The sequence below is a fragment of the Lithobates pipiens genome, unplaced genomic scaffold (genome assembly GCF_037356315.1).
Source record: "Lithobates pipiens isolate NorthernLeopardFrog02 unplaced genomic scaffold, aLitPip1_a1.2 Scaffold_52, whole genome shotgun sequence".
Lineage (NCBI taxonomy): Eukaryota > Metazoa > Chordata > Amphibia > Anura > Ranidae > Lithobates > Lithobates pipiens.
The window spans coordinates 3,838,774-3,858,492 of record NW_027507875.1 but is presented as its reverse complement, the minus strand read 5'-3'; the positions used below and the strand labels follow the sequence as shown (position 1 = coordinate 3,858,492).

The 19,719-nt window shown below is 45.8% G+C and overlaps 3 pseudogenes; all 3 read right to left on the bottom strand.

Moving 5' to 3' along the window:
• Positions 1–5,970: 5,970 nt before the first annotated feature.
• On the bottom strand, positions 5,971–6,090 carry LOC143957455 (5S ribosomal RNA; annotated as a pseudogene).
• A 95-nt stretch (positions 6,091–6,185) lies between these two features.
• LOC143957603 (5S ribosomal RNA) lies at positions 6,186–6,304 on the bottom strand (annotated as a pseudogene).
• A 756-nt stretch (positions 6,305–7,060) lies between these two features.
• On the bottom strand, positions 7,061–7,179 carry LOC143957232 (5S ribosomal RNA; annotated as a pseudogene).
• Between the last annotated feature and the right edge of the window lie 12,540 nt (positions 7,180–19,719).

The window sequence follows — 19,719 nt, the reverse complement described above, 5'->3', positions numbered from 1 at the left end:
CTCCATCTCTTGCATAAACCAGGACCTTCTTCTGTATAATCTAGCCTATCTGTATACACTAGCCTGTCTTTTGTACACATTAGCCTCTCTGTGTAAACTAGCCGGTCTACTGTATACACTAGTCCATCTGTATACACTAGCAAGTCTGCATACTCCTGCCTCTCTGTGTAACCCAGCCTCACTCTCTCTCTGTATACCCTAGCCTCCACATCTCTGCTTACCCGGCACGTTCTTCTGTATAATCTAGCCTATCTGTATAAACTAGCCAGTCTTTTGTACACATTAGCCTCTCTGTATAAACCAGCCGGTCCTCTGTATACACTAGTCCGTCTGTATACACTAGCAAGTCTGTGTAACCAAGCCTCTCTCTCTGCATACCCTAGCCTCCATCTATTGCATAAACCAGGACCTTCTTCTGTATAATCTAGCCTATCTGTATACACTAGCCTGTCTTTTGTACACATTAGCCTCTCTGTGTAAACTAGCCGGTCTACTCTATACACTAGTCCATCTGTATACACTAGCAAGTCTGCATACTCCTGCCTCTCTGTGTAACCCAGCCTCACTCTCTCTCTGTATACCCTAGCCTCCACATCTCTGCTTACCCGGCACGTTCTTCTGTATAATCTAGCCTATCTGTATAAACTAGCCAGTCTTTTGTACACATTAGCCTCTCTGTATAAACCAGCCGGTCCTCTGTATACACTAGTCCGTCTGTATACACTAGCAAGTCTGTGTAACCAAGCCTCTCTCTCTGCATACCCTAGCCTCCATCTATTGCATAAACCAGGACCTTCTTCTGTATAATCTAGCCTATCTGTATACACTAGCCTGTCTTTTGTACACATTAGCCTCTCTGTGTAAACTAGCCGGTCTACTCTATACACTAGTCCATCTGTATACACTAGCAAGTCTGCATACTCCTGCCTCTCTGTGTAACCCAGCCTCTCTCTCTCTGTATACCCTAGCCTCCATCTCTGCATACCCAGGACGTTCTTCTGTATAATCTAGCCTATCTGTATAAACTAGCCTGTCTATTGTACACATTAGCCTCTCTGTATAAACTAGCTGGTCTTCTGTATACACTAGTCCGTCTGTATACACTAGCAAGTCTGCATACTCTAGCCTCTCTGTGTAACACAGTCTCTCTCTCTCTGTATACCCTAGCCTCCATCTCTGCATACCCAGGACGTTCTTCTGTATAATCTAGCCTATCTATATACACTAGCCTGTGTTTTGTACACTTTAGCCTCTCTGTATAAACTAGCCCGTCTTCTGCATACACAAGTCTCTCTGTATACCCTTGGATGTCTTTTGTATACACTAGCTGCTCTTTATACATTAGCTCTCTGTATACCCAAGCCTCTCTGTATACACTAGTCCGTCTGTATGCACTAGCAAGTCTGCATACACCAGCCTCTCTGTGTAACCCAGCCTCTCTCTCTGCATACGCAAGATGTTCTTCTCTATAATCTAGGCTATTTGTATACACTAGCCTGTCTTTTGCACACATTAGCCTCCCTATATAAACTAGCCGGTCTTCTGTATACACTAGTCCGTCTGTATACACTAGCAAGTATGCATACTCTAGCCTCTCTCTCTGTATACCCTAGCCTCCATCTCTGCATACCCAGGACGTTCTTCTGTATAATCTAGCCTATCTGTATACACTAGTGTATACAGACAGACTAGTGTATACAGAGGACCGACTAATGTGTACAAAAGACAGGCTAATGTATACAGACAGGCTAGATTATACAGAAGAACATCCTGGGTATGCAGAGCGCTCAGCTTCAAGGTATGGCCAACGTGAGTAATATGAGGGACACTCCTCACCCCCGCCCCCACCTACCATATGTGACTTTCATCCCCTTGCCCTCTCTGCCCCGGTCATCTGGTGGCAGTTTTATGCACTCCCTGGCCCCCACCCATTCATAATCCTTACCGGCCTTTGCTTCCGCTGCTCACAGGAACACACTGGATGACTTGTCTAATTAACCAACTTGTACAAGACACCGCTATCCTCCTGTATGACACCGGTCCCCCTTAGAGGCTTTACCCCTCACTGTTTGGGTGGTCCCTGCCTCTCCGTGGATGCTCCACATATACCACAACGACATTGTCAGAGGGGCACCACTTGACAGGACACGGGGCTGTCATGCCGGTGGCATCTCCCATTGGAGGAAGGGATGATGGCCCCAACCCCTTGGCAGCAGGTTCTTTCATGTACAGACCAGGGCGGCTCATCTTCCCTTCTGGAGTCTTGACCTTAGATGGGTGAGTTGCACTTTGGGGGGTCTAAGGGATACCTAGTGCGCTGTACTGGAAGGGCTTGACATTCCCGCATATGTGTCCCCTCCCCCTGGTTGCGCCCCTCATCCCCCTCTCTGGCTCCCACCTACTCTTTGCCGACATTGCCTTCTGCAGCTTTCGGGGTCCCTGGATGACTTATTTATTGAGCCTATTGGTACGAGACACTGCTTCCCTCCAGGGTGACTCTGGACCCCCCTGGACGATTTACCCCTTACTGGATGCTCTACACAGCCCCCGATGGCGATGCAGGAGAGACACTAATTGGCGGGCCCCAGGACTGCTGCTCGGGTGAAGTCTCCCGTTGGATGGAGGGCTGGTGGCCCCAGCCCCTTGCCTGCCGGATTTTCCATGCACCGACCAGGGCTGCTCCTCTTTCATCTTGATGTGGTGACCATGGAGGGGAGGAGTTGAAATTTATGGGGTCCGGGTGTTTGCTGGTGGGAGTGCGCTAAAGGACTTGACATTTCCGCATGTTTGTCCCCTCTCCCCTGTTTCCCCCCTCCCTTACCCCCCTTCCCACCCTTCCCTCCTTTCCCTCCCCCTTTCCCCCCTTCCACTCCCCCTTTCCCCCTTTCCACTCCTCCTTCCCCCCTTCCCTGCCCCTTTTCCCCCGGGGCGTGGGCGGGGGAGAGGGGGAATCTGCCAAAGGGAGAAATGCATTTGTTCGGGGACTGCATGTACATTAGGGGTATGGGACGGGGGTGGTGGATCCCATTCTGTGATGCCTTTTCTGTTGTGACGGGCTCCCTCGTGCATGCCTACGTTTAGGGCGAGCCGAGGAGACCCCTCAGTGCTGACAGTTATATGCTCTACCTCTGTTTTGGTTATACTATTGTTTTTTGGTTCTATAATGTTACTGATTGTCTTTTATTTGCATACCGGTATCAGAGGTGACATTTACCACTGCCGGGACTGGGGGGACTAGGATTCGGGGGCTCCCTCTCCGACCTGTCTACCCACCAACCCAAGTAGGACAGCGCTTTAAACCCAGTGTACATCTGGTAAGCGCTATAGCATAATTGTGCTGTTTTAGTATACCCTTCCTGTACTGTTGAGTGCGGACAACCCTTAATTTCCCTCTCCCCCTGGGGTTGAGGTGCCCGGCCTCTTTTTCCCTTTACCTTTCCTTCCATTTGCCCTTCCTTTCTCCCCCTTAGTTCCTGCCATGCATTACCTACCCAAAACCTACCTTGGTTCAACTTTCTTTGCTTTTCTCTGACGTCCCCCTCCCCCTCCCCGAGGAGCGATGGCAGACTCAGTCAAGGTCACCTCTCTAAACGTTAAGGGACTGAACTCCCCTGAAAAACGGTGGATCCTCCTGTGGGTACTGAAGACTTCCTGTAGTGATGTGGCCTTTATACAAGAAACACATTTTAAAAATACTAGCCTCCCCTTTCTATGGTCGAGATCCTTCCCTAAGGTCTACCACTCTACTAACCCCTCCTCTAAGACCAAGGGACTCTCCATTCTGATCTCTAGCAGGCTCCCCTGGGTTCTCCAGGATTCTCTGGTGGACCCTGGGGGCCGATATCTTTTTCTTAGGGGCCACATTGGAGAGCGCCTTTTTACATTTGCCACTGTGTACGCTCCCAATGATCACCAAGACACGTTCCTCAGAACTACCCTGCACAGATTATGTGACTTTCGGGAGGGCCAGTTGATATTAGGTGGGGACTTTAATGTCCCCTTTCGCCATCGGTTGACACTTCTGCCTCTTGCTCCTCACTCCTCATTTCCTCGAGAAAGCGGATTACTAAGTGTTCACTGAATGACCAATTAGTTGATGTCTGGCGTCTGCAACACTCTGGGGAAAGGGACTACTGTTTTTGCTCTTCCCCTCACAAATCATACTTGAGGATAGACTTCTTCTTGATTCCACATGACCAACTGCACTTGGTGAGCTCTTCCTCCATCGGCCATATTACTTGGTCCGACCACGCTCCTGGGGCGCGTATTGGACTGGAATCAAAACAAACTTTCTAAGCTCACTCCCGAATTCCGCTAAGAAGCGCCATGTGGTGCTATAAGTATTTACCCACAGAATTTATGTCACATCCCACTATAGGGGCTTAGTTGAAAGTCAGTCACCTGATCGCTACCCAAAACACACTCACGTCTTTGACTTCCCCCCTATTCCCTATACGTGGCCATTCAACCTTTGAACTGGGGACCCACTTAGAAATTCCAACCTAGACAATGCGTCTAAATTCATCATTGATGGAAAATGGCCTTCTTTCTCAACCCTAACAGATCTGACAGGGCTTTTCCAACTGCCTTTTTGGAGAGCGGCGCAACGACATCATTTTCTCCATTCCATCCCCAATCCTCAAACGTTCGCCCGCCCTCAGACGGAGGTTGAGACTCTATGCAGGAGCGAAGGCCCTTTGGCCCACATTCTCTCTCAAACAGATTACCCACACTTAACCTGTCTGTCCAACTGGGAAAAGGACCTTCATTGCTCATTTTCCCCAGCACAGAGACAACGCATTATCACTTTGGCTCTCAAAATGTCGCTGTGCACGAAGATACAGGAGACAAATTTTAAACTTCTCACCAGGTGGTATTTGACACCATCAAAGCTGCAGAAATGTTTCCCCTCTTCCTCGAACATATGCTGGAGGTGTGGAGAAGAAGAGGGCACGTTGCTGCACATTTTTTGGTCCTGCCCCAGCTTGGTGGACTTCTGGACTGAGATCCGATGTAGAACACAAAAATTCAAAGACTTCTCCATCCAGGAAGAGGCTGCATTCTTTCTCTTGACCATTCACAGATTCCCATTAAGAAGTACAAAAAAATCTATTTTACGGCATGTGATAAATGCGGCGAAATCCTGCATCCCTCTCTATTGGAAAAAATGTTCCCCCCCTTTCATTACTCACTGGCTTAGGAAAATAGAGGACATTAAAAAAAATGGAGGACTTGATCCTCACATCACAAGGTAAACAAGAATTTTTTAAACAAACCTGAGACATCTGGAATACCTTTATATTCTCACTGGAAGGATGTCGCCTGCTATCGCCTTAGTGCTCTGAGCTTTCCTTGACTGGCCCCTTGGACAGTGGCTGCCATCGTGTCTCGTCCCCTCTTCTCCTTCCCTGATCTTTCAACCCTTCTCTTTTCTGCCTTCCTCCCCTATCTCTCACCCCCTCCACCCCCTCTCTCTTTTAGAAAAAGTGGAAAATTGGGAATGACGGCCCCACACCCCCCTCTGGATGGATTATGCCGGAGGGACCTGGGGTTTGTGTGACCCTGGATCTTGGTACAGTACTTTATCCGTGCCTCGAATCATTGTGATTGATGGAAGGCAGACTCACAGTTGCGAATATACCTGTATCAAGTATTGTTCAGCTGCTTTTTGCTCTGTATTTCTCTGTTGCGTTATGTACTCGGGGGACCGTCTTCCCCTATTTGGAGAAAAAATTATATTTGAAAAAAAAAGAAGCCTATGACACCTGGTATTCCCAGGCGGTCTCCCATCCAGGCATTAACCAGGCCCGACCCTGCTTAGCCTCCAAGATCAGACAAGATGGAACAGATTCAGGGTGATGTGGCCGTAGCCAATATCTTCAGGCACTCTCAACTCTCTTGACAAACACAAAGATGGTCACCTTGGAAACAAGCGGAAAAAAATAGGTCAACGGCAACAACATAAATAGAAGCCTACGGCATCTGGAAATCCCAGGCGGTCTCCCATCCAGGTACTAAACTGGTCCCAACCCTGCTTAGCCTCTGAGATCAGATGAGATTGGGCTCTTTCAGGGTGGTGTGGCCGTAGGAAATTTCTTCAGGCACTCTCAACCTTGACTAACGCCAATATGGTCACCTTGGGAAACAAACAAAAAAATCAAGTCAACGCCAACAACATGAGAAGAAGTCTACAGCACCTAGTATTCCCAGGTGGTCTCCCATCCAGGTATGAACAAGGCCCGACCCCGTTTAGTCTCTGAGATCAGACGAGATCTGGTTCTTTCAGGGTTATGTGGCCATAGGCGAGCTCTTCAGGCACTCTCAACCCTCTTGACAAACACCAAGATGGTCACCTTGGTAAACAAACAAAAAAAAAAAACAAGTCAACGCCAACAACATAAAAAGAAGCCTTCAGCACCTAGTATTCCCAGGTGGTCTCCAATCCAGGTACTAGCAAGGCCCGACCCTGTTTAGCCTCTGAGATCAGAGGAGATCGGGCGCTTTCAGGCTTATGTGCCCATAGGCAATCTCTTTGGGCACTCTCATCCCTCTTGAAAAATGCCAAGATAGTCACCCTGGGAAACAAGCGAAAAAAAACAGGTCAACGGCAACAACATAAAAAGAAGAATACGGCACCTGGTATTCCAAGGCCGTCTCCCATTCAAGTACTAACTAGGCCCAACCCTTCTTAGCCTCTGAGATCAGAAGAGATAGTGTGCTTTAAGGGTGATGCGGCTGTAAGCGATCTCTTTAGGCACTCTCAACCCTCTTGACAAATGCCAAGATGATCACTTTGGGAAACAAGCGAAAAAAACAGGAGAACACCAACAACATAAAAATAAGCCTGCGGCATCTGGAAAACCCAGGCGGTCTCCCATCCTGGTACAAACCAGGCCCAACTCTGCTTAGCCTCTGAGACCAAACGAGATTGGGCGCTTTCAGGGTGTTGTGCCCATAGGCAATTTCTTTGTGCACTCTCAACCCTCTTGGACACATGCCAAGATGGTCACCTTGGGAAACAAGGGAAAAAAAACAGGTCAACGCCGACAACATAATGAGAAGCCTACGGCACCTGGTATTCCCAGGCTGTCTCCCATCCAGGTACTAACCAGGCCCATCGCTGCTTAGCCTCCGAGATCAGATGAGATTGGGCTCTTTCAGGGTGATTTGGCCGTAGGCACTCTCTTTGGGCACTCTGAAGCCTCTTGACAAAGGCCAAGATGGTCACCTTGGGAAACAAGCTAAAAAAAACAGGTCAAAGCCAACAACATAAAAAGAAGCCTACGGCATCCAGTATTCCCAGGCGATCTCCCAATCAAGACACTAACCAGACCAGATCCTTCTATGGCACCTGGTCTTCCCAGGCAGTCTCCCATCCAGGTACTAACCAGGCCTGACGCTGCTTAGCCTCTGAAATCAGACGAGATCGGGTGCTTTCAGGTTGATGTGGCCGTAAGCGTTCTCTTCAAGACACGCCCAACCCTCTTGACAAACGCCAAGATGGTCGCCTTGAGAAACAAGCAAAAAAAACAGGTCAAAGCCAACAACATAAAAAGAAGCCTATGGGCTTACAGCGGACCTTAAAAGATGGGACCCACTAGCTCTGTCATGGTTCGGACGCTGTAATGTGTTGAAGATGAACGCGATGCCACGACTTCTGTATCTACTACAAGCCTTACCTATCAAATTACCCCAGACTTTCTTTCATGCGGTTCGCTCAATCTTTATCAAGTTTGTCTGGCGCGGAAAACATATGCGTATTGGTAGGGCAATGCTATTGCGACCGAAATTGCGGGGAGGTATTGGCTTCCCGGACCCTGCTCTATATTACACAGCGACGCACATGACACCGGTGGTTGACTGGTGCCGGTGTTCTGCCATATACTGTCCGGCCATGATATAGTGTCCGCGCCGAACTGCGCATGCGCAGTACGGAGCAGACGAAGCTTCGGAAAATCTCCGAAGCTGAACGGCGCCTGCGCGGTGAGTGGAGGTGGTAGCCCCACCATCCAAGCGGACATAGGGTTGTGAATATTAGAGGGCCCCTCGCAGGCGAGCTTAGCTCGCCACGCTTCGGGCTCGGCCTCGCTGCGCTCGGCTCTTTTATATTCTTACTCTATGTCCACTTGGATAGTGGGGATAGAACCTGGACTCAGTGCGCAGGCGCCGTTCATGCTCGGCAATTTTCGGATTCTGTGTTGCTGTGTACTGCGCATGCGCAGTACACAGCGGACACTATCCGATGGGGGACCATATGTGATAAGACACCGGCATGGGGAACTGAAGCTATGGGTCAAGCTAGAGCAGGAGATGGCGCGGGTTCCACTGGCTGGTCTGCCTTGGGCGGGGAGGCCATTGGAGCCCTGTGTGACTACTCACCCGATAATTGGCCCCTCGCTCGCCGAGATGGATAGTTTTTTTCACCTTTCCCACCTGACTAACTTCCCTTCTCCTATGACCCCAATTATTGGACATCCTAGATTCCCTCCGGGCCTGTCTGACCAGGCCTTTACCAGGCAAGCCCCGAAAGGGCTTCTGAGAGAAGCCCTATTTCTTAGACCCACGGGCTTGATTCCCATGGGCACCATACTGCTAGAGCAAGTATCTGTTGCATTGGATAGCTGGAGAGCTAGACAGCTAATCCATTTCCTCGGATCACTACCTAACCATTCGTTCTTCTCTAGACAATTCCACCCCTTCGAGGAACTTTGCCTGGATGATGGCCCAATTCGTGGTTCCCTCTCTAGGTCCTACCAAATCCTGACAGACGCACAATCCTCCACGGATCCACCCTTCCTAGCTAAATGGAAAAGGGACTTACAAACTACATTCTCCAAACCACAGAAGGACAGAATACTCTTTTTCGCCCATAAGTCGTCACTCTGCAGTAAATATCAGGAGATCAGGGGCGTGGCCAGGATGGCACTGTGAGCGGCTGCTTTTCTTGTGAGCTCCGCTTCTACTGTTCTTCTCCGGATCCAGCATTCCTTTTCCTTCCCCATTTTCAGCCCCTCCGGTGCCCGGGGTTGGTGCCTGTTGGCCCCGCGGCCCAGCGGGAGAGGATTGAGGGTGCGGCGCTGTCCCGGCCGTCCCGCGGCCTCAGCGGTGATTTAGGCCGCGGCCGCGGCCTTTCCTGGCGGCCCCCGCCCGGGCGACGGAGCACGGTGCTCGCGGAGGATTGCGGCGAGACCCCCGCGACCAGTGGATTACCGGAGGGTGGACCCCTGCCTGGCGAATGTGAGTGGTCCAGAAGCGGACCCCGGACCTCCGGCGGTGAGTAGGCCACGACTGCGGCCTTTCCTGAAGGGCCCTACCCGAGAGACTGCGGTGCTTCCGGAGTGCCACCCCTGAGGCCTGTGGTTGACCCCATACGAAGTGGGGCAGAGCCTGGACATCCTGAGCGAGTAGGCCGCGACCGGGGCCTTTCCTGACAGCCTGCGGACTGCCCGGGGGCTCCAGCCTGCACTGCCCCCCCCTGCACTGAGGTGAGGTCCCCTGCCTGGCCTGTTTATTATCTAGGGAGGAGAGGGGGCCTGTCTTGGGGAGGTTGCTGATCCCCCGCCCCCCCCCGGTATACGGGGCCCATCTGGGACATTGTTTGGAGTTCGGGGACGGCCCCTGCAGGGTGAAACCGGGCGGGGGACTTCGTTGACTCCCCAGCTGGCCTGTAGGACCCCGGCCGACGGACCGGAGGCGGCCCTGGGTACGGGAGCGGGTCCTTCTGCCCACACGCATCGCGGCCCTCCCTTAACGGCCCGAAGACACCCGGACTCTATAGCCGGGACATCAGAGGTCTGCCGGTGGACACTCTCCGAACCCACCTGGACTTGTCCTGCGCCACTCCATCTGAATGAGGCGCCGGAACTCAGGCAAGAATTTTAGTAAAGGGGCCAAGCGTCTGTCTTTCCCATCCCAGCAGACTTGGTCCCCCAGGAGGAGACCCGTACCACACGGAGTGCCCATAGAGCCTCCCAGATGGCCCCCATGGATCCAGCCGAATCCCGGCCTCCCTGGCTGGCGGAGGTCATGGCAGCCATTGCTACTTGTCAAACCACCCTAACAGCCAAAATAGAAGCCGTGCAGTTGGATATGGGTCTTATCAGACAGGATATAGACAAACTCAGATCCAGGGTTACTGAGACCGAGCAAAGGGTGAGCAATACTGAAGACACAGTGTCCGAACATGGAGCTGCACTTCGCACCCTTCAAACTAAAGTTAAAGCCTTGGAATACAGAGCGGAAGATGCCGAGAATATTAACAGGCGCAATAATCTCCGTATTGTCGGCCTCCCGGAGGGGGCTGAGGGGAACAACCCCACCTGCTTTGTGGAGGGCATGCTGCGGGACCTCCTCCCCGATGCTCGTTTCTCGCCTCACTACACAGTGGAAAGGGCACACCGTGTACCACCTAAGCCGGGGCCTCCTGGAGCCCCCCCGCGAACCTTCATCCTCCGCCTCCTTAATTTCAGAGACCGAGATGCGGTTCTCCACGCTTCTAGAGCGGTCGGCGACCTTCAGTATCAGAATGCCAGACTGATGATCTTCCCTGACTACTCGGTGGAGACTCAGAAGCTCAGGAAATCATTTGATTATGTGAAAGCGGCTTTGAGAGCACGTAACATCCGCTATTGTGTTCTATAGTGTTCTTTTTCCGGCCCGTCTACGAGTCCAGGACGGAGAGACGACCCGCTTCTTTAACACCCCCGGAGAGGCATCCGCCTGGATTGATTCGTTGGCGCCAGCCCGCTGACCGGCTAAATACCTCTTCGGAATTGATCACAACCCATTCTACTGTTGGGATGCCCACGGCCTTTGTTGCACCTGTTGTGCCCTGTTTGCACCGATGGTGGGCTCACCTCTAATGCTGGCAGCAACCTCCCCGGTAGCGGGAGTTTAAGTTGATACCCCTGACCTGAGATACGGTCGGGAGAGGGCTGTGACGTGCCGCTCCTCCTTGCCCTTTCCTGCTCCCTCCTGGAGCATGGGGGCGCACACCATATGTTCCGTCTTCCCCCCTTTTTGGATCATTTTCACTGATGGGACAAACTGCAAATTTTCTTTATCCTCCCAGATCCATGTCCCTGTCAGCCTCCTTCATAGAGCAGGCGGTTGCCTCACGCCTAGTGAGCCGCTCACTTAGTTACCTAAACCCCCCCAGGATGTCTGGGGGGGGTGGACTTTGCCTCCTGCACAGACCCCCAGTTGCAGCCGGCGAGCTGATACACTTTGGGATAAATACCCTCCTCAGTTTAAAGGGGGTGGGTGGGGTGGGGGGTGGGGACTGTTCCCCTAACGGGGCTAGGGATTTTTGTTTCCCTTTTTCTTTTTTCATGTATGGTTATTGGGGTTATTTGTTTGTTCTCTGTTTAGTACTTGTTTACTAAAAATATTGATATTTCAGTGTCCTCGGATATGTATGTCCCGGGTCCAGCGGTCCAATCCAGGTGCCGGGTTCCACATTGATTCTGATCCTTCCACTGCCCCCAGAATCCATGTCTACACTTAACATTGTATCCTGGAACACCAGGGATTTGAACTCCCCGGTTAAGCGATCCCTGGTGTTCCAATTTCTTAAAAGTTATAACCCACATATATGCGTACTCCAGGAGACGCACCGGCAGTAGACTTCTTTCCCTAAAAAAACCCTGGGTGGGGTACCATTACCACTCCACCCACTCTAGTTTTGCCAGGGGGGTAAGTGTCCTAGTATTGAAGTCCCTCCCCTTTCGGCTCCTGGATCTGGCCTTGGACCCAGACGGCAGGTATGTCATTATTCATGCGACAATTTACTCAATGACCTGGACCATTGTGGGATTATACTTGCCCCCGCCGGCCTCATTGCTGGTGCTGAACCAAATCACTAGCAAGATGGCTGAGTTTGCCTCTGATAATGCTCTTATCCTGGGTGACTTTAATCTAGTTCCTGACCCAGACATGGACAGACTGACTCCGGGGGGACACCATGGACCTGGGCTGGCTGCCTGGGCAGACACATACGGCCTGACGGATGTCTGGAGGTGGAGACACCCCGGGTCTCGGGCATTTACATGTCACTCTGCCACCCATAAAACATTCTCCCGCATTGACTTGGTCTTTGCGCGGAGCCCAGTTCTCCCAAGGGTCGTAGACATACAAATATTGCCCAGGGGGATATCTGACCATGCACCTCTGTTTCTGACATTGGATCTTTCCCTGGGACCAGCGGTTAGACTATGGAGGCTTTCCAGGTTCTGGATCTGGCTTAAAAAAGTCGAGGACATCAAAAAAATGGAGGATTTAATCCTCACTAATAGGGGCCGGAACGAGCAATTCACTAAAACATGGACGGCTTGGAACATGTTTATATTCTCGAGGGAAGGCAGGGCCCTTTTGGAGGAGGGTGAGTCCCGGATTTAGATCTCAGTAGATGTTAATGGGCTGACACTGTTGGCTGGGGTGCTTGGAGATGGGGGCTGGATTGGGGGGGTTGTGTTGCCTCCATGGTCCCCACCTTACCCTTGCCCCCCCCACTGCCCCTAGTGCCTCCACCCCCCTTTTTTCCTTTCCCATTCTCCTACCCTTCCCTCCCCATCCCTTTCTGTCCTACTCTTATTTACACTCTTGACTTGTTCTTTATTTCTTTCTTTCCTTTCTCTTTGAAGGAGTGGGGCCTGGAGAGAACGTTGCAGTGTCCTCCACGCCCTCGATACCTCCCCCCCCCCCTTTTTTTTTTTTTCTTCTTTTATTCTCTCTGAAAAAATTGGAAAATCAGGGCGAGATTTATGGGGCAAGTTGTTGTTTCTGGCATGTCATTTGCTACTTTGGTCTCTGCCCTCTGCGGAACTGAAGCGGCGTCACCGACAAGGAAGAAGCTCATGGCGGTGAAGCAGAGGAGAGAGTATCGCGTGCTCAATGATGAAGCTCTGGTTGGCCCATTTTCTTAACCCTACTGGTTGGTAGGCTTCAGGGGCAAGATGTATTTCGTACCGATTGGTGCAATGTTTTATGCCAAGTGGTATCAGTTCAATGTAATGCTTACTTGTTATGCTCCATGTTTCTCTGCCCTTTGAATAAAAGTAAATTTGTAAAGAGAGGCTAGTATATACAAAGATGTTAGTGTATATAGAGAGGTTAGTGTATAGAGAGAGTCGAGTGTATACAGAAAGGACAGTGCATATAGAGAAGCTAGTGTATACAGAAGACAGGCTTGGGTATACATCAAGACTGGGTAGTGTATACAGAGAGTCTAGTGGGTACAGAAGACAGGCTGGTGTATTCTAGCTAGTTTTTACAGTCTAGTGTATACAGAAGACAGGCTGTGGTATACAGAGAGTTTAGTGTATTCAGAGAGTCTAGTGTATACAGTCGGCGAGTGTATACATAAGACTGGCTAGTTTACACAGTGTTTACAGAGATGCAAGGGTGTACAGAGAAGCTGGTATATATAGAAGACTACAGCATACAGAAGAAAGGCTAGTGAATACAGAATACAGACTCGTGTATGAAGATAGGCTTGAGTATACAGAGATGCTAGAGTAAACAATGAGGCTGGGGTACACAGAGAGGCTAGCTTAAAGAGAAGCTAATATATACAAAGATGTTAGTGTATATAGAGAGGTTAGTGTATAGAGAGAGTCGAGTGTATACAGTTAGGACAGTGCATATAGAGAGACTAGTGTATACAGAAGACAGGCTTGGGTATACATCCAAGCTGACAGTGTATACAGAAGACTGGGTAGTGTATACAGAGATACTAGTGGGTACAGAAGACAGGCTGGTGTATTCTAGCTAGTTTTTACAGTCTAGCATATACAGAAGACAGGCTGTGGTATACAGAGGGTTTAGTGTATTACAGAGATGCAAGGGTGTACAGAGAAGCTAGTATATATAGAAAACTACAGCATACAGAAGAAATGCTCGTGAATACAGAATAAAGGCTGGCTTCTACGAGCTTCAGAACACTATCTAGGGTATATAGAGAGGCTAGATTATACAGAGAGGCATAGAGTGAAGCTATTGTATATAGAAGCCTGGTTAGTGTATACAGAGAAGCTAGTGTGTACAGAAGAAAGGCAAGACAGAAAGAGAGACAAGTTTTTACAGAAGACAGTTTGGGGTATACAGTGATGCTAGTTTATACAGAGAGACTAATGTCAGGCTAGGGTATACAGAAGACAGAAGACGGGCTAGTGTATTCAGAACATAGGCTTTTGTAAATTGAAGACAGGCTATTGTATGCAGAAGATCGGCTAGTGTAAACATGCTGGTGTATATAGAGAGGCTAGTGAATTTAGAGGGTAGGCTAAGTGATAACAGAAGACAATCTGGGCTATACAGAGACATTTCATCATTTCATCTAGCTCACATCTCTAATGGCGTTTGTCTCATTGCCATGTTATGCCTTTTCATTCTTATGCTAAATATAGATCACTACACGATTTTAATCATCCACATCAAGCATGCAATAAAACTATCATACATCAAAAAAAACCATGTACTCTTTTGCTCTATTTTGCATATTTGTATAATTGAGTATGTGACAGTCCTGACACACAATCCTGGCTTATTTTTCTTTATTTCTTATTAGAAATAGAGAGTACTATCTCAAAATCCGGTTACATCTATTCACTTCGATGAGTTCTACCGCTAATTGTACGGTAATGCAAAATGTTCACAAAACCATCCATTTGCTACCAGACATGCTGCACATACTAAGAGTAATGTAACTATCGCTCGCTAGCGATATAAACAGTTTTATTGCTTTTCTGACATTAACCGAGTATCTCTGATATTAACTGAGTATATCTCTGCACTATGATCTTAATAATAATAATAATGTACATTTGCAACTATCCCTTGATCCCTTTTGTGTATTCACTATATCTCGACCTATTAACTGAGTATCTCTCTGCACTATGATCTTAATAATAATAATAATAGGATTGTGTAATGCAAAGATCAACTAGCTTTCTCATTGGTACCGGCATATCCTTTAAATTTAGACTAACGCAACTATTTCTCGGCCATTTTCAAGCTAAGCATTCAATCTCTTACCTTTGAACAGCGATACTTCCTCCCTACAATATTAAGCCATTTAAATGTCCTATTGGTCGCCTATATTATACAACTCTCTGAAAAGCCTATATGTAATGAATAAAACTAGTCTCAAATCTTAAAACAGTTTTATTGCTCAACCAGTATCAGCTGTCATGACAAATAAACGTTTCCACTGTTTGACTCTATTTTATGTATTACTTCTTTTTCTCCACCTTAACTGTGACAGTTAAAACACAGTGACAAAACATTTCTTTTTACCGCAGCAAAATGTGAGAAAAGCCGTCTTTCTGCCATATGCACCGCTTTTAAATCCATATCAATTCCACATAACCGTGAACCGTCTTACAATTTTAATATTTTCTGATAGCAATTACTGATATTAAATTATAACTATACCAGTGGAAAAGGACTCTCAGCGTTAATTTAGCTGATAAATTTACGATTTACTCAACGATTTAAACTTAGATTTTTTTCATTCTAAGTCTATTTAATCTTAAATAATTTATACTATATTCTACTGTACTCTTAAATTATGTACTGTTGTTCTGCATTTTAGCCGTTCTCATATTTCGTTTTATGTTGCAACCATCGAATCTCATTGCTATTCCGACATTCTTCCTTAATGAGGATATTACTTTGCAACTATCCCTTGATCCCTTTTGTTTATTCACTTTATCTCGACCTATATATACTGCTTCAATATTTTCCTAATTTGTTTTGCTATACTTATTATTATTATATTATAGAGGTTTACTAACTACTCATTGTAAACCTAACCATAGTTATAATGTCTACAGCTAATTTTACGTTAAAGCAAAATTCACACAAAAACATCTTTTCAAAACCTTTACGCATTAAGAGTAATGCAACCATCTCTCGCTACCTGTATGCAATAGGATTCTCTTTCCAGTGGAAACGGAAAACAGTCAGTGTAAGCCGTCTTCGTGCGCAACAAAATTAATGGAACGATTTACACGTTGGAATTTGCAAGCTACGTCAATTTACTCTTAAATAATGTACCTTTGCATTTATCCCTTGACTTTGCTTGATCCCTTTTGTGTAGTCACTATATCTCGACCTATACATACTGCCTCAATATTTTCCTAATTTGTTTTGCTATACTTATTATTATTATTTTATAGAGATTACTATCTCTAAATCACTGTAACAAGTTATAATGTCTACAGCTAATTTTACGTTAAAGCAAAAGTGACACAAAACCATCTTTTTAAAACCTTTTACACACTGCACATTAAGAGTAATGCAACCATCTCTCGCTACCTCTATGCAATAGGATTCTCTTTCGGACTCTATTTTGTGTATTACTTCTTCTCCACATTAACTGTCACACTGATAACCATTTGTAACACATAACACTTGCAACACATTTTTTAACAGCAGCAAAATGTGAGAAAAGCAGTGGGACGGTTTATTTGATTGAGAAGTGGTTGCAGTAGCAAAGCTTAGCAATACAGTTTGATTATATTAATAACACATAATGCAACTACATTCACATCATGCATACATCCTAATGTAAGCTGTCTATCACTATTAATGTTCATGGTTACTGATACATTATGCCGATAACCAGTGGAAACGGAAAACAGTCAGTGTAAGCCGTCTTCGTGCGTAACAAAATTAATGGAACGATTTACACGTTGGAATTATCAAGCTACGTCAATTTACTCTTAAATACCCTTTAGCTGCTTAGCTCACACTTTGCTGTATGTAGCCGCGTTTACATGTAAGTAACCAATGGGGATTTACATTTCATGTCCATCTCACATCTCTAATGCAATTTGTCTCTTTGCCATGTCATACTTTGCCAGTTATTATACTTTCTCATCCGATAGAAACCTAGGCATTGCTGATATTTCATGATTACAGCAATCATCTCATCTAATTGCTATTCCGACATTCTGTTTTGGTATTACTTTGCAACGCTCTAATGAACAATGTAAAGGTAAGCTATATATTTTGTGTATTTCCACTTAAACTCGACCAATATATAATGTCTCAATATTATCCTTTCTAATTTTGCTAAATTAGATTATAGAGTTTGCTATGTCTAAATCCAGGTTACCTTTATTACGTATACTGCTAATTTTAGGACAATACAAAGCTTCTTTACACGCTGCACATATTAAGAGTAATACCGATATGAACAGTTTAATTGCTCTTCTCACATTTAGCTGGCATCTCTCTGCTATAGGAAACTGAATTTGTACCACAACGATCACTCATCTAATATCAGTCCACTCAGTGCTACCAGGATAACGTTTACATTTAGAGTAATGAAATGATTTCTCAGGCATTTTGGAGCTACTGCAACAAACGCTTCCGATCTCTTTTAAACTGAAATACTTAATCTCTGCAATATTAAGTAATATTTAGCTGCTTAGCTCACACTTTGCTGTATGTAGCCGCGTTAACTGTATTAATGGTTACATGTAAATAACCAATGGGAAATGACATTTCATGTCTATCTTACATCTCTAATGCAATTTGTCTCTTTGCCATTGTCATACTTTGCCAGTTATTATACTTATTCATCCTTAAAGACACGTAAGGATCCTGAAAAACCATAGAAACCTAGTCATGGCGTTGCTGATATTTCATGATTACACCAATCATCTCATCTAATTGACATTCTGCTTTGGTATTACTTTGCAACGCTCTATTGAACAATGTAAAGGTAGGCTAGATATTTAGTGTATTTCCACTTAAACTCGACTTTTATATACTGTCTCAATATTATCCGTTCTAATTTTGCTAAATTCGATTGTAGAGTTTCCTATGTCTAAATCCAGGTTACCTACTGACCTTTATTACGTATACTGCTAATTTTAGAGTTCTTTGCACGCTGCACATATTAAGAGTAATGCAATGCTACCGTGAACAGTTTAATTGCTCGTCTAACATTTAGCTGGTATCTCTCTGCTATAGGAAACTGAATTTGTACTACAACGATCACTCATCTAATATCAGTCCACTCAGTGCTACCGGGATAACTTTTACATTTAGAGTAATGAAATGATTTCTCAGTCATTTTGGAGCTACTGCAACTAAAGCTTCCGATCTCATTTCGACTGCATTACTTAATCTCTGCTATTGCAGAATATTTAGCTGCTTAGCTCACACTTTGCTGTACGTAGCCGTGGAGATTGGCATTTCATCTCTAATTCATATTCACATTTCTAATGCAGTTTGTCTTTTTGCAATGTCATCTTCTGTTAGTTATTATGCTTTCTCATCCTTGTGCTATATTTGGGGTATATTTACTACATGATTAAAGACACGTAATAAACCTGATTGATAAAAACCTACACACGTCGTTGCTGTTATTTCGTGTATTTCCACTTAAACCCGACCTGTATATACTGTCTCAATATTAATTTTAGAGTTATTTTGCTATATTTATTATTAGTATAAACTAAAAAATCTCTAAATCCTGGTAAACCAGCTCACACTAAACCATCTAATTTCTACCTTACACGCAGCACATATTAACATATTAACATTTAGCCGGTATCTCTCTGCAATAGTAAACGAAATGTGTAGATCACTCATCTAATATCGTCTTTTCAGTGCTACCGGAACAACTTTTAAATTTAGAGTAATGCAACGATTTCTCAGTTTTATGAAGCTACTGGAACTAACGCTTTGGATCTCCTCCCTGATAAATTACGCTCTGCAATACTAAGCCATGTAAATTGTCCTATTGGTCTGCTAACAATGCTATGTATAATAATACAAATCTTTAAAAAGCAATATCGTCTCACTGCAATACTTACACTCTGCATAATATATATGAATAATGCGAATAATGATAATAATGCTAATAATAAAGTCGTCTAAAACTCGGCTATAAGTAGAGAATAAAACTATCTTACATCAAAATAAACCATGTACTGCCAAACCAATAACGGCCAATTACTTAACGTCTATCAGTCAATGACTTAACAAAATAAACTTAGAACTCTTTTGCTCTATTTTGTATAGTTGTAGTTCTCCACATTAACTGTCACATTGATATCACCACTGACAACACACCACTTTTTAACAGCACCAAAATATGAAAAAAGCACTTTACATGTTTCAGAAGTAGTTGCATTAGCAAAAAATAAAGTCCTGTCTTCTTTACACGCTAGCTTTTCTGTATACATTAATCTCTCTGTGTACACCAGCCACTCAATATAGACTAGCCTCTCTGTCTTCTGTATACACGTGCCCGTAATCTATATACACTAGCCTGCCTTCTTTTTACAATAGTCTCGGTGTCCCAGCCTCTCTGCATACACTAGCCTCACTGAATTCCCCAGACTGTCTTCTGAATACACAAGCCTATCTGTAAAAAAAAATAGCCGGTCTTCTGCATACTCTAGAAAGCGTTAGTTGCAATAGCTTCATAAAACTGAGAAATCGTTGCATTACTCTAAATTTAAAAGTTGGTCCGGTAGCACTGAGAAGACTGATATTAGATTAGTGATCTACACATTTCCTTTATATCTTAATATGTGCTGCGTGTAAGGTAGAAATAAGATGGTTTTGTGTGAGTTGGTTTACCAGGATTTAGAGATAGTAATCTGTTTATTCTACAAATAAATATAGCAAAATCACTCAGATTAATATTGAGACAGTATATACAGGTCGGAATTTATTGGAAATACAATCAATCAGGTT